Raw genomic sequence first — 10,524 nt, forward strand, 5'->3', positions numbered from 1 at the left:
AACAATGGGGCATAAATCCTCCCACTGACACCAGTGATGGGGCACTATTCTTCCCACTGACAGCAACAATGGGGCATAAATCCTCCCACTCACACCAATGATGGGGTACTTTCTCCCACTCACACCAACAATGGGGCATACATCCTCCCACTGACAACAATGATGGGGCACTTTCTCCCACTCACACCAACAATGGGGCATAAATCCTCCAACTCACACCAGTGATGGGCACTTCCTCCCACTCACACCAACAATGGGGCATAAATCCTCCCACTGACACCAGTGATGGGGCACTATTCTTCCCACTGACAGCATCAATGGGGCATAAATCCTCCCACTCACACCAATGATGGGGTACTTTCTCCCACTCACACCAACAATGGGGCATACATCCTCCCACTGACAACAATGATGGGGCACTTTCTCCCACTCACACCAACAATGGGGCATAAATCCTCCCACTCACACCAATGATGGGGCACTTCCTTCCACTCACACCAACAATGGGGCATAAATCCTCCAACTCACACCAATGATGGGGCACTTTCTCCCACTCACACTAACAGTGGGGCATAAATCCTCCCACTGACAACAATGATGGGGCACTTTCTCCCACTCACACCAACCATGGGGCATAAATCCTCCCACTCACACCAATGATGGGGCACTTTCTCCCACTCACACCAACAATGGGGCTTATTTCCTCCCACTGACACCAGTGATGGGGCACAATTCTTCCCACTGACACCAACAATGGAGCATAAATCCTCTCACTCACACCAATGATGGGGCACTTTTTCCCACTCACCCCAACAATGGGGCATAAATCATCCCACTCACACCAATGATGGGGCACTTTCTCCCACTCACACCAGCAATGGGGCATAAATCCTCCCACTCACACCAATGATGGGGCACTTCCTCCCACTCACACCAACAATGGGCTTAAATCTTCCCACTCACACCAACAATGGGCTTAAATCCTCCCACTGACACCAATTAAGGGGCACTATTTCTCCCCCTAATACCAAATACGGGGCATTATTTACTTCCACTGGCCACAGTCTTCCCCTCTAAAGTCTGAAGGACAGTAAACTGGCCCTTTGTTTAAAAAGTTTGGAGACTCTTGCGCTAAAGCATATACATGGTCTCTCTAGGATAGGAAGTGGGTTAATGGCAGGATTACCAGGTTAAAATAAAAGGAAGAAGTGTGGAAAAGGAAAAACTAATGCAGCCACTACATCGAACGACCAGTAATCTATAATACTATCAAATCTTTTTCTTGGATTTAGATACACTTTAAGCTTTTCCTCGGCCTCTGAAACAGTTAATCACAGAGGACACAGCTAGAAGATGGAAGACAGAGGAAGGCTGGAACTCAGGTTGTACAAAATATGTGGAATTCCAGGAACTCAGAAAATGAACATACAGTTGGTTACTATCCCAACAACCCTACACTTGGTGCTACTGACCTTGAATGGTTACAATTTTTTTTGTATCTTTTTAAAATTGTAAGGTAATGACCTTCAGATGGGACTGTGTTAATGCCCTGTAGAGTCTTCATGTTAAAAGTGATATTAGTGACTCCAAGAAGAGCAATGGGGGAGATTTACTAAAACTGGAGCACTCAGAATCTGGTGCAGCTGTGCAAGGTAACCAATCCGCTTCTAACCTCAGCTTGTTCAATTAAGCTTTAGCAATAAAACCTGGAAGCTGATTGGTTACTGTGCAGAAATGCACAATACAGTTGCAAGAAAAAGTATGTGAACCCCTTGGGATTAGGTGGAGTTTTGCATGAATTGGGCATAAAATGTGCTCTGAACGTCATCTAAGTCACAACAATAGAAGAACACCATCTGCTGAACTTAATACTACACAAACATTAGATGTTGTCATGGTTTAATTGCACATAACATGTAAACATTCACAGTGCAGGGAGGAAAAAGTATGTGAGGCCCTAGCTTAATGACTTCTCCCAGAGCGAATTGGAGCCAGGAGTGAGCCAACCTTGACTCCAATCAGTGTGATGATATTGGATGTGTTGCTGACAGCTGTCCTGCCCTTAAAAAACACACACCTGTTTTGGGTTTACTGGTTTCAAGAAGCACTGTCTGATGTGAACCATGCCTCGCAGAAAAGAGCTCTCAGAAGACCTACAATCAAGAATTGTTGACTTGCATGAAGCTGGAAAGGGTTACAAAAGTATCTCCAAAAGCCTTGATGTTCATGTGTCCATGGTAAGACAGACTGTCTACAAATGGAGAAGGTTTAGCACTGTTGCTACTCTCCCTAGTCGTGGTCATCCTGTAAAAATGACTGCAAGAGCACAGCACAGAATGCTGCATGAGGTAAAGAAGAATCCCAGAGTGTCAGCTAAAGACCTACAGAAATCTCTGACACATGCTAACATTTTTGTTGACACATCTACAATAAGGAAAACATTAAACAAGAATGGAGTACATGGGAGGACACCACGGAGGAAGCCATTGCTGTCCAAAAAGAATATTGCAGCACATTAATATTGCAGCACATTTGAAGTTTGCAAAAGAGCACCTGGATGTTCCACAGCACTACTGGCAAAATATACTGTGGACAGATGAAACCAAGATTGAGTTGTTTGGGAAGAACACACAACACTATGTGTGGAGAAAAAAAGGCACAGCACACCAACATCAAAACCTCATCCCCACTGTAAAACATGGCGGAGGGAGCATCATGGTTTGGGGCTGCTTTGCTGCCTCAGGGCCTGGACGGATTGTTGTCATTGATGGGAAAATGAATTCCAGAGTTTATCAAGACATTTTGCAGGAAAACGTACGACCATCTGTCCGCCAACTGAAGCTCCGCAGAGGATGGGTGATGCAACAGGACAATGACCCAAAGCATACGTAATTCCACAAAACAATGGCTGCAACAGTCCTGACCTCAACCCGATTGAAATGCTGTGGCATGACCTTAAGAGAGCGATTCACACCAGACATCCCAAGAATATTGCTACACTGAAACAGTTTTGTGAAGAGGAGTGGTCCAAAATTACTCCAGATTGTTGTGCAGGTCTGATCTGCAACTACAGGAAACGTTTGGTTAAGGTTATTGCTGCCAAAGGAGGGTCAACCAGTTATTAAGTCCAAAGGTTCACATACTTTTTCCTCCCTGCACTGTGAATGTTTACATGTTATGTGCAATTAAACCATGGCAACATCTAATCTTTGTGTAGTATTATGTTCAGCAGACTGTGTTCTTCTATTGTTGTGACTTAGATGACGTTCAGAGCACATTTTTTGCCCAATTCATGCAAAACTCCACGTAATCCCAAGGGGTTCACATACTTTTTCTTGCAACTGTATTCTGAGTGAACCAACTTTAGTAAATAAATCCCAATGTGTCTCATTCCTCAGCAAGGACTCTATACAGTATTGCACAGGTCCAGGCATGGGACATTGCAGATGTCCAGACACAGGACATTGCAGGGGTCCAGACACAGGACATTGCAGGGGTCCAGGCACGGGACATTGCAGGGGTCCAGGCACAGGACATTGCAAGGGTCCAGGCACGGGACATTGCAGGGGTCCAGGCACAGGACATTGCAGGGGTCCAGGCACAGGACATTGCAGGGGTCCAGGCACAGGACATTGCACAGGGCCAGGCACAAGACATTGCACAGGGCCATACAAGCAACACTGCACTGGCCAAGGCAAGCAACATTGCAAAGGTTGTCCAGGAAGAGTTCATCGCCAGGAACATTGCACTGGCCCAGGCAGAATAAAAAATGGAAGTTGATTGGTTACTATGTACAGCTTCAACAGATTCTGTGTGCACCAGTTATAGTAAATCTCCCCCAATGTGTCTCATTCCTCAGCAAGGACTCTATACGAGTATTCAAGTGTTCAGTCCAGGCACGAGACATTGCAAGGGTCCAGACATGTGACATTGCACTAGTCCAGGCACGAGACATTGCATGGGTCCAGGCACGTGACATTGCATGGGTCCAGGCACGTGACATTGCATGGGTCCAGGCACGAGACATTGCATGGGTCCAGGCACGTGACATTGCATGGGTCCAGGCACGTGACATTGCATGGGTCCAGGCACGTGACATTGCATGGGTCCAGGCACGTGACATTGCATGGGTCCAGGCACGTGACATTGCATGGGTCCAGGCACGAGACATTGCATGGGTCCAGGCACATGACACTGCATGGGTCTAGGCACAAGACATTGCATGGTTCCAGGCACGTGACATTGCATGGGTCCAGGCTTGTGACATTGCATGGGTCCAGGCACGAGACATTGCATGGGTCCAGGCACGAGACATTGCAAGGGTCCAGGCACGTGACATTGCACAGGTCCAGACATGTGACATTGCACTAGTTCAGGCACGAGACATTGCACGGGTCCAGGCACGTGACATTGCACGGGTCCAGGCATGTGACATTGCACTAGTCCAGGCACGAGACATTGCATGGGTCCAGGCACGAGACACTGCAAGGATCCAGGCACATGAAATTGCACAGGTCCAGACATGTGACATTGCACTAGTCCAGGCATGAGACATTGCATGGGTTCAAGCACGTGACATTGCACAGGTCCAGACATGGGACATTGCACTAGTTCAGGCACGAGACATTGCATGGGTCCAGGCATGTGACATTGTACAGGTCCAGGCACATGACATTGCATGGGTCCAGACCATGAGCATGACATTGCATGGGTCCAGGCATGTGACACTGAACAGGGCCAGGCACAGGACATTGCACGAGTCCAGCACATGACATTGCACAGGTCCAGGCACATGACATTGCATGGGTCCAGGCATGTGACACTGAACAGGGCCAGGCACAGGACATTGCACGAGTCCAGCACATGACATTGCGCAGGTCCAGACACGTGACACTGCATGGGTCCAAGCATGTGACATTGCATAGGGCCAGGCATGGGACATTACACAGGTCCAGGCACCAGACATTGCACAGGTCCGAGCACAGGACATTGCAGAGGTTGTCCAGGAAGAGGTCACTGCCTGGGTCCAAGAACGGAACATTGCAGTAATATATCCAATCCTAACAACTCTGTGAGTTTCCATCCTGACAATCAAATAATATCGAATGTTTGTTAGAAAGCAGAACTGTACTCACCAGACTGGGAAGTTGGGAAGTTGCAGCAAGCTGAGATGACATGAATAAAGGATTGCAGTCAGCACTCCTGTACCGCCTACACATTCCACTGAGGTCATGTGTGCAGGAAGCCATCCAGATAAATGCCAATTGTGAACAGGCAGTATGAGTTTATGGTTGTGTCTATGTTAGGCAATAATATTCTGAAAACAAAGTATCACAGACAGAAGTCAGCTGTGTTGTTGCAAGGGCACCAATGCGGCTACATGCACCTTAAAGTGGACATTAACTGACACATTAAAACAGACTTCTGATAGCCATGTCTCTGCAATAAAACAAACCTACCTAATGGCGGCGATGAGAGACTTATAGTGGGACTGTGGCGGGCATTCTGACACTGGACGGGGACTGACTTGGTGTTACTGACATCCCCAGTGACACCAATACAGTGATCAGTGCTAATAAAAAGCACTGATACTGTACTAATGGCACTGGGCAGGAAGGGGTTAACATGAGGGGCAATCAAAGGGTTAACTGTGTACTGTGTGCTGTGTACAGGGGCGGACTGACAAGTCATGGGGCCCCCGGGCAGTAGGGGATCATGGGGCCCACACTTGCCCACACTCAATCCACATTCAAAATAGCCTATGAAAGGTACTAGGGGCATCTCATGGGCCCCCTACTGACCCTGGGCCCTCGGGCAGTAACCGAGCACCCGGATGGTTAGTCCGCCCCTGGCTGTGTGCCATTTTATATAGTGGCCTGTGTGTTTGTGCTTCACTGTAAGCACATTGCTTTGGATGGCTGTGCTATGCAGAGCCATGCAAAGCAGTGTGCAGGAGCTGACAGGGGAGAGAACTGTTTTGTTTACATACAGTTTTCCCCCCCTTCCCCGTCGGAGATGCTCGGCAATCACCGGGCGCCGGCGAGTAATCACCGGCCGGGACCCGGCGATTGGCAGACGAGGCCGCGAATGGCCGTGTGCGCGGCCCCTACCCAGAAATGTAAAATCATGTATATATACATGATTTTGCGCACCCCTGCCACCCTGTAGTAGTTTCTTCTGCTATAGTGGGGACAGAAAGCGGTTAAGGTGAAAAACCTTCAGTGTGCTCCCCCTAGCCCCTCCATATACTTACTGTACCTGAACCTGATCTCGGTCCAGCGATGTGCCCAAGAGCAGTATCTTTCTCAGCTCTCTCACTCCTCATTGGCTCAGACACTGCAGGGGGACCCATTGCAGCTTGCTATGGGGGCACTCGGCAGGGGGGAGGAACTAGGAGTGCTGACGGAGGATCTGAGAAGAGAAAGTCACAGTGCAGATAAAGTATGGCAACATAGAAAAACACCCAACAGCACAGGAAACATTCCCATAGACACACAACAGCAAAGTGGTAATAAAGGTTCTGTTTTTTTTTAATTATTAAATAATAACAAACATGTAATACTTACCTGCTGTGTGCAATAGTTTTGTACAGAGCTGCCCCGATCCTCCTCTTCTCGTCCCCCGCCAGTACTTCTGGCTCCTCCCCCCTGCTGAGTGTCCCCAGAGCAAGCTACTTGCTCTGGGGGCACTCATGTGCTCGCTCCTGAGCCACCTCTGTGTGTCTATAAGACACACAGAGCATGCCTTGGCCCCACCCCTGCCCCCCCACTCTCTCCTCACTGGTTGTGAGCCAATGGCTCCTGCTGCTGTTTTTCAGCTAATGTGGAGGGAAAGACCTGGGAGAGCCGCTTCTCCTGTGCACATTGCTGGATTGAGATCGGGCTCAGGTAAATGTTGGGGGCTGAGGGAGAACTGCACACTGAATGCTTTTTACCTTCATGCATAGAATGCATGAAAGTAAAGAAAAACCTTCAGCCTTTAGAGCCACTTTAGGTGTCTGGGTACTGTTTTTTTTGCTATTCCTCCCAATGACACCTACATCGGGGTGCTATTCCTTCCAATGGCACCAACAATGGGGACCTAATCCGTCCACTAACACCAATCTATGGGGCACTATTTCTTCTGCTGACACCAACATTGGGACACTATTCCTTTTCGCTGACTCCAATGATGGGGTTCTATTCCTCCCCTTGACACCAACGACTGGACACTATTCTTCCCACTGACACCAACATTGGGGCACTTTTCCTCCCACTGACACCAAACAATAGGGCACTATTCCTCCTATTGGCACCAATGATGGGGAACTATTCCTTCCACTGAGACAACTAATGGGGCACGATTCATCCCGCTGACACCAGTGATGGGGCACTATTTCTCCCTCTGATATCAACAACGGAGCTGTATTACTCCCACTGACACCAAAATGGGACACTGTTCCTACCATTGACACCAGCATTAGGGCACTATTCCTCCCACTGATATCAAGAATGGGGCATTATTCTTTCTATCATAATCACAGGCAGTAGGATATTTTTTACTCCTCCTGCTCACCTAGCCTGAGGTATTCCTACTGACCACTGACTATGGGGCATTTTCACTCTGACTGACCCCTCTGTGATCTAATACACAGTGAACCAGTCCTTTGTTTAGAAAGTTTCACCACTTGCCTATTGGGCACTTTTACCTCCTTTCTGCCACGGCCAAGTTTCAGCTTTCAGTGCTGTCACACTTTGAATGGCAATTGTGCGGGTATGCAACACTGCACTGATAAAATTTATAGCATTTTTCACACAAATATAGCTTTCTTTTGGTGGTATTTAATCAACACTGGGTGGCTTGTTTGTTTGTTTTTGCTAAACATATGAAAAAAGACCAAATATTTTGAAAAAAAACGCCTTAGTTTCTATTATAAAATTTTGCAAACAGGTAATTTTTCTCCTTCACCAATGTGCATTGATGAGGCTGCACTGATAGGCAGCACTGATGGGCACTGATAGGCAGCACTGATGTGCACTGATGAGGTGGCACTGATGGGCACTGATAGACTGCACTAAATGATGCGGCACTGGTGGGCATTGATGAGGCACTGATGAGACTGCACTGATATGCAGCACTGATGGGCACTAATAGGCTGCAATGATGGGCACTGATAGGCGGTAATGATGAGCACTGATATGTAGCACTGATGGGCACTAATAGGAAGCACTGAAGGGCACTGGTAGGCAGCACTGACTGGTGGCACTGATAGGTGGCACTGACTGGCAGCACTGATGGTCACAGATTGGCAGTGCTGACAGGCACAGATTGGCAGCATTGACAGGCACTTTTGGGGCTGAACTGATAATCAGGACACTGATCATCAGTGCCCTGATTATCAGTGTAGATGTCTCTATGCACACTTGCCAGTTATTGGCAGTACTTTCGATACTGCCGATAACTGGCAAGTGTGTTTACATTGTGATCAGCTGTGATTGAATACAGCTAATCATGTGGTATAAGGATGCTGTGATTGGCCCTTTACCATGTCATGTGATCAGCGGTGTCCAAAGGATGCCTTCCCAGAACTGGATGACCACGCTGTAGTCATCATTCAGCTGTAGCACGGTCAACAAGTGGTTAAGGACCCCTGTGGTAGGAGGGTAGTTCCATCTTTTTTCTGTTCTTTCCAAAAGGTTCGAAAAAAGTTTTGCCTAGAAATACACTATAAATAGTGTTTTAATACATTTTATTTATTTATTTATGTATTACAAGTACACAGCGCTTTTCATATACTGTACGTTTTACATCAGTCCATAACTGATGCTTAGACTCTAGGGTCCCTAATTCACATTAATACATACTGTATGTAGTGCTACCCCCGCAGGGGTCGCTTGATAATGCTTCTCTCCAGTGGCTGCCCTGACCTTGCAAGCCTCCCGTCACCTCTGACACTCCAGGTTCAGACATATTCCAACAGTATAGAATAATAATGCAAGAGACATGATTCTTTAGTAAAACCTCTATATTAAACTTGTTCAAAAGAGTGGGCTACAGAAATAATGGGTTTAGGGTATACAACTTCAGTTAACACATAAAAGCAGAACACTGGTTAAACAAAAATCATCAATTAGCAACATTTAACAGATTATACTAACAAGAGTAGTAAGCTTCAACCATTTAATTGCAACACCAGCAGCAAAATAGGGAAGAAAAGGCTTGTTGATTTATCAACTCCCGCAATGGGGAATGAAAAGAATTATGTAAACGTATACTTCACTATGAATAGTTATAACTACCCCAGTTAGAATAGTAATGGCCTTAAAAGAAAAACAAGAGTTTGCAACTTGAGTCCGGTGATGTTTAAAGTTCCTGATTTGGTGGTATCTGTTGTCTCCTGCTAGCAATGGTAGGACCCATAAACATTAGTGAATACTATTATTCAATAAAATTAAACAGATAGACTGTTGTACTGCTCAAAGAAAAGATCTCCTGATACTAAGGTGTAAAGGTGTCTCCATGCAGTGTCTCTAGAGCGGTGACAGATAGAGGTTGGGCATCCGTCCGCTCACCATTCCTATGGACAGCACAGCCTCCTAGGAACAGAGTACTTTGTTCTGTGTCTCCAATCTAAGCATTGATAGTGTGATCTCTGTAACTTACAGTTGTGATGAGATAGCGATAACTTCAATCTCAGTTGGATACCACAGTCAGTGACTCAATTAGAATGACATCTTGTAGATCTTGTGAAGTTTATTCCATAAACTGAGAGAATTTTACAACAATGAAATTCCATAGGTCAAAAGAACATACTGTTTCTTGCTCTATGCCATTAGGCTTGCTGCAATGCATCTCTGGGAAAGGGGGAGGTCTATCTATACAGCATTAGCTAAACCAAAGGAAAGGGAGGAGCAGAGACAAAATATAGAAAACATTTAAAGGCATATGACAGTCAATACGACAATACGAAACATGACATACTTGTTCAGGCTCTTCGCTGTTTGCAGGGATGTGCAGAATTTCTGCCTGATGACCTGTCATTACGGGGAGCAGAGATGTCTGTGTAAAGACAATGACAGTCTCGATGCAGAGAAGCTGGTGCAATCCCAGTGTGGCAATCAGTGTCATCACTGTGCTGAACTGATGTGCAGTAGGCCAGTAATTTGTCTCTGGAGGAGAACGGTAGTCACCCTGTGCTCAGCTCTGAATCCCACACCAAGAGAGAGAGTCAATCCCTTGCTGTACAATATATCTGCTTTTCCAGCATTCTCCTTGTTCACCAGCTGTCTGGTAGTTGTACTTTAATCAGTACTCAGAAATGCAGGATGTATTGGCTATAGGACTACAGGGCCCAAGATCATCTGCTGTCAGAAGAACCGGATCCACTCTGCTAACAGGAAGTGATGTCGAAGTCCCTGTACTGGGCACTAGGGGGAAAAGGATTAACCTTAGTCTCATCTGTAAATATCCCTGAATGGCATAATGATATACAGTGAAGGAAATAAGTATCTGATCCCCTGCTGATTTTGAATGTTTGCTCACTCA

The sequence above is a fragment of the Staurois parvus genome, unplaced genomic scaffold, assembly GCF_062004578.1.
Source record: "Staurois parvus isolate SC_StPar_1 unplaced genomic scaffold, SC_StPar_1.0 ptg001397l, whole genome shotgun sequence".
Classification (NCBI taxonomy): Eukaryota; Metazoa; Chordata; class Amphibia; order Anura; family Ranidae; genus Staurois; species Staurois parvus.